We start from the raw sequence: 5520 nt of genomic DNA on the forward strand, positions 1-5520 counted from the left end.
GGGCGTAGATAATTTGCCAGGGTGACCGGCCCCTCTGGGAAGCTCAACAAATCCAGAGCTTTCACTACCATGCTCCCGCTTCAGAGCGCAGCGCAATACCCATCAGTCTTGACAACGACATTTCCATAAGGATCAGAAGCAAGGGATGCAGAGGTGAAGAACTCAAGGAGGAGCCCGCACGTTGGGCGCTAGCCAGGTGGATGCCAACCGTAGGCCCCTGCCAACAGGACCGGAAAGCCGAAAGCACAGAGATCCTGCTCGCTCTCCCAGACCTCAGGGTCTTGGGTCGCGCGAGGCGATCCAGCAGTGCAACCGGCACGTGGCGCCGTCCAGGAACCCCAGAACTAACCGTGGGCGCAGACGTTAGTGGAGACGCGCAGAGGAGTTGCAGGTGCCGCCGCCCAAACAATTCATCCCAAACGCAGGAAGCAACAGCGCTGGGCACAGGGAACCCGAGCCAGAGAGTTGGAGCAAGTGGTGCTAGGCCCCAGCTTTGCTTCTTCAGAAATGAGTTACTAGATAGACTCATATCTTAGGGAATTACAGTGGAAAAATTCTCTCAATCTCAGGATGTTCTTCAGTGAGATGGACAGAAGTTGCACCACAAGCCTCTTAAAAGCTCAGCTGGAAAGGTTTAAAAATGCACCGTGAACCCTCCTGTGAACAAGTCCCCAAAGGCTGTTTCACTTCAGGTTATGATCTGACTTAACAATAGGGGCCCTCATTTTTCCAGGACTGAGTGCTAGGCACGTTGCTAAATATTTTACTTGCTCTAATTCTAAATCTACCAAATAGGTCCTGAAGCTTTGTGGACCTTTTAAGCCCTGCAGGCATATTGAATGTGGTTCCTAAGATCTAGTAAGTAATCAGGATTTGTGATCAGTTGTCCTGCAGAAAAGGGAGTCCATGAATCCCAGATCAGTTCGGCACTTCCACTGGTGTTTTGTGGCCAACAACCTAGCAAGAACCACTCTCTATCAGACTTCAGCCTGCCTGCCCCACCCACAGACCTGACGGACTACAATAGGAATATTAGCATAGCATTTTCCTCTTTTAAGAGTAGACTGGACAAGCAGAGAGAGCCAATTACCATACGGTTTCACTTATTTGTGGAGCATAACAAATAACATGGAGGACATGGGGAGATGGAGAGGAGAAGGGCGTTGAGGGAAATTGGAAGGGGAGGTGAACCCTGAGAGACTATGGATACTGAAAAAAAACAACCTAAGGGTTTTGAAGGGGCGGGGTGGGAGGTTGGGGGAGCCAGGTGGTGGGTATTGGGGAGGGTGTGTAATGCATGGAGCACTGGGTGTGGTGCAAAAACAATGAATACTGTTACGCTGTTAAAAAAAAAAAAAAAAAGTAGATGGTACAGGCAACGGCAGCAAGCGCCATGGCCTTGAAGTGTCTCTTACAGTGGATCACAGCATCCAATTTCAGTCAATCTGCTAGTTCTGACAGAACACCTTTAAGACACAATTACAACTGACCCAAGCCCCCGCAGCCCTTCCTATTGGGAAATTCTGGAGTCTCTGCTGCTAATGGAAGTCATTATCCTTCTTGGAGTCGTGGCAGGCTGGGTCAAAGAGGCTATAATGGGTGCAAAGGCCACACAACTGTGAGTGGTCATGTCAGCCTTGAGCTCAGGTCTTCTCTAAAGTCCTTGTCTCTGAGCAATGACACTCATTTAGTTACCAGAGCATTAAACAATTAATGTCACCTCCCTCTATACTAGGAGTATAAGTGTCTATAAGGGCAGTTCATAAGAGCTAACAATATTGAACACTTACTGAGTGTTAGGCAGTGAGATAAATGCTTTACCTCTACCTTTTAAAAATTATTTTAAATTTAAATAATTTATTTAAATTATTTTAAACTTAATTATTATTAAGAAACCAAGGCACAAACAGATTAAGTATCTATTCGCTTAAGGTCACCTTGCTAGGAAATGGCAGAGCTGAAACTGACATCAAGGCTACCCTCCAAACGGCCAGAATCCAGGCAGCACTTACACCATCTCTTTGCAGGGCTCCTTAAGCTCTCAGTGAATGGTAGCCTCTATATTTGTTTGTTTAAATCCAAGCAAAGACCTGGGATTCCTTCACATGTGAGCCATGGCATCTTTGAAAACAGCTAACGTGTATTGATTGCTTATCATACCCAGGGCACCAGGAACTGGGCACTTATTATATACCAGGCACTATTCTAAGTTTTAACTCGTTTAATGCTAAGCAAACCCCTTTAAGGTAGGTTCTATTCCTATACCCAATTTACAGATGAGCAAACTGAGGCCCATTGTCATCCAACCAGTAAAAGGCAGAATTGGGGTTGACTCCCAGGTACTTTGATTCTATACTGGATGTGAAAATGTAAGATTCCTCTGCTTAGAAGCTACTGCACTATTATGTATCATCTCTCTCTCTCTCACTCTTTAATTAGAGGATGTCCTCTCTCATGGAGTTTCTCTACAGAGCTAAAGCACAACCAGCCCAAAGGAAAGAGGAGAGCCACCAACCCCAAACTTGGCCTCAGTCTCTAAATTGGTAAAATGAGCAGTTGATGCAGGTCTTGTAGGTTTGAGGCTTGAAAGTTGTGCCTGGAACCTGAATGACAGGAAGGCTATCCTGTCCAGAGGGGCTCTCTCCAGCCTCTGGACAGGTCTTCATAGGTAAGTGTGCATCAGCTACATCCCAGGGCTCTTTGCATACTCTGGGGGTTACTGAGCACTTTCAAACTCACCCTTCCATTTGTGCCTTCCATTCAGGAAGGTGAAGGGAGGTCTGTTACTCTTTAACTTTTAATAAGAAACCCAAACCCAAAAATCACAGTGGACAACACCCACTTTGGCTTCAGGCTGGCCTGGGTCTTCAACAAACAAGTTCCCAGTTGTCATGATAGCTAATTATCTTCAGCCTTCCTCCACGGAAGCCTCAAACATGTCTAAAAAATGTATTCTTAACACATTTCTTTTTAATCAACAAAGGCCAGCTTTGGGGATTGCGTGGAGGCAGATATGACAGAGAAGCCAGCTGATTTAGCATTTACACTGGTTGGCACACCTGGGCTGCGTCCTCTTCCCACTCCTTCCCTGGGTATCCCAAAAGTCCTTGGATCAGAAACAGTTGAGACTGCAGCAGTGACAGAGTGTGGTCCACAGCAGACCTTGGGTGGGGTGGGGGAGAAGGTGTCCAGCATGATGAGACCCACGGGATCCATGGGACAGATGCCAGGTGGTAAATGCAGCAGGGAGCTAAGTGGGGGCGGGGGGGGGGGGGGAGCACAAGTGGTTGGGATGGGGTAAGGCAGAGAACCGCACCTGCTTTCAGACCTTGGTGTGTTGTGTTTTGGGTTGTTTTTTGTTTTTTGTTTTCTTTTTTCTTTTCTCTTCTCCAGTTGTTTCTGGAGTGGGTGCGTAGTCTGGTTGACCCTGCTGGGTCTATGCAGCTGCTGCGCGCTTCCACTGGAGCAGTGTCTGCAAACTCTGGTGGTTCGTCCCAGAGGAGACTTCGTAGAGTGAAGCAGGGGCTTGTCTACTTCTGGGCCCTCACGCCACCCTTGGCTCAGGGCTCCGTGGGGACAACAGATAACCTCTGGGATTCACCTGCATACCCTAGGGAAGCTCCGGGTTTCCTTATATGATTGGGTTGCGTTCCTTAGCAACTGTAGCGTTCCCCCTTCCTTTCTTAGCGATAGCAGCGTCCTTTCTCACCACCGGGAAGTGGCCCAGCGGCATCTTGGGATTGCTGGAACAGAGCCCCAGCCAAGGTTGGCGCCTTCCCGGTGCCTGGATAAGAGTCCTTTACCAATCTCCCAGTCATTTTTGTAGGTGAATATTTTCAACCCTGTCTTACAGAGAATGGATCTGAGGTTCTGTGACATACGCAGGAGGCCCGGTTATTAAATGCTGAGCAGACGCAACTCGTCCCTTGGACTTTCGTGCCTCTGTAGAACCAAGTGCGTGGGAAACATCAGGCCCCTTGGGCCTATGCGATGAGCCATTTTTATTGTGGACCCTCTGGCGGAGGGACTGAATCTCTTCACTTCTTTATCCTCAGGGTCTCCCTCAGACCCACACTTGAAGCAGGGGAGATGGGAGAAGCGCAAGGAAAGCTACTCTTGAAGCAAACTGGAGAATTTTGGCTGATAGTGGAATACGCTAGATGCACCGAGCCTCTAAAGTGAGCAACACCTGAGACATGGACAGGAAAATCTTGGTTTTAGCTTTCTGCCTCCTGGCCTTAATTTCTTCACAAGGAGAAGTGGAAATAATAATCTGTACCTGACTGGTATGAGCGATGAATATGAGTGGTCAAGGTGAATTGCATCAGACTGGAAAGCAGTCAAAAGCACAAGTTCTGGGTGTGACTCCATCTCTACTAGCCCTGTCTTCCTGGACAAATTACTCAACCTCTCTGTGCCTCAACCTCTCCCTCTGCATTAAGCTTACCCCAGTGTTGCCTAGAAAGATTTGCCTCACTGGTTTTGTGGCTTGCAAATAAAAGAAAAAGCCAGGTCTTCGTTTCTCAGGCTGAGGGACACAAAAGCCTCCCTGATCAGAATTCCAGAGATGGTTTTGAGAAAAATATACCCTCCAATTACCAGTCCTGACATCTTGGACAAGAGGTACTCCCCTCTCTGCTCCTCTGTGTCCCCATTTGTAAAGTGGACCCCTAAAATGCATCAGTCTCTGAGGCCCCTGCCAAGTTCCGATTTTTGTCATTGGTACTTGGCGTGACGGGGGTTCTTGTTGGAGGGAGGGCCCGGAAGACTGAGGAGCCGGCCAAGACCGATCAATCCCGAGGGCCCCTCCAGCTCCACCCCTTTGGGCGCGGCTGAGCGGGTGGGTGGAAGCACCAGCCACAAGTTCTCTTTGCCCCAGCGGGGAGGGAGAACCGTGGGGCCCAGAGTTCCCGCTGCCACATATGGTCTGTGGATTTAGGTGTCAAAAACCGGAGAATTAGAAATGGTAATTTTCCGTCATTATGGCTGAAACGCGATCTGTCACAACAACTGGAACATGTCTCCGCGCTAGCGAAAATAATGTTCGTGATTAGGAATCATTACGCATGTCAAGCCGAGTCCATTAAGTTGTAGGAAGAAATTAGGCTTGACGGGCGGAATCAAACTACAAATATACAGGCCTCGCCTTCAGGCAGCCGAGCAGCAGCCCTGGGGAGGAGGCTGGCCAGAGCCGGGTGTTTTCTTAATAGGAAACTGCCCAGAGAATTAATACCCGCTTTGTCGCCCCCCATGGGATTCCTCCGCCTCTCCCCACCGTCCAGACCCCACCCCAAGAGAGGGAATGGGGCGCGGAGGTGTCGGAGGTGTTGTAAGCAGTAACTTAAAAGCTTTGAAGTCCCACAGGCCCCCTGGGTAAATACCGTGCTCACCACTTGCAAGTTGTGACCCTGCCCTAGTCACTTGACCCTCCTGAACTTCGCTCCCTCCTCTGTAAAGGAGAAATAATCCCCCCCCCCCCCACTTCATGGGGTTCTCCTGAAGCTTAAATGTGAGCAAATA

The 5520-nt window shown here is 48.9% G+C and overlaps 1 long non-coding RNA gene across 1 annotated transcript; it reads left to right on the plus strand.

Moving 5' to 3' along the window:
- The first annotated feature begins 361 nt into the window (after positions 1-361).
- Positions 362-4506, plus strand: LOC101686580. The gene is made up of 3 exons (XR_201412.2): positions 362-692; positions 2440-2668; positions 3854-4506. It is a non-coding gene; the product is annotated as an uncharacterized LOC101686580 (long non-coding RNA).
- The last annotated feature ends 1014 nt before the right edge of the window (positions 4507-5520 follow it).

The sequence above is a fragment of the Mustela putorius genome, unplaced genomic scaffold, assembly GCF_011764305.1.
Source record: "Mustela putorius furo isolate JIRA1106 unplaced genomic scaffold, ASM1176430v1.1 tig00000083_pilon_pilon_pilon, whole genome shotgun sequence".
Classification (NCBI taxonomy): Eukaryota; Metazoa; Chordata; class Mammalia; order Carnivora; family Mustelidae; genus Mustela; species Mustela putorius.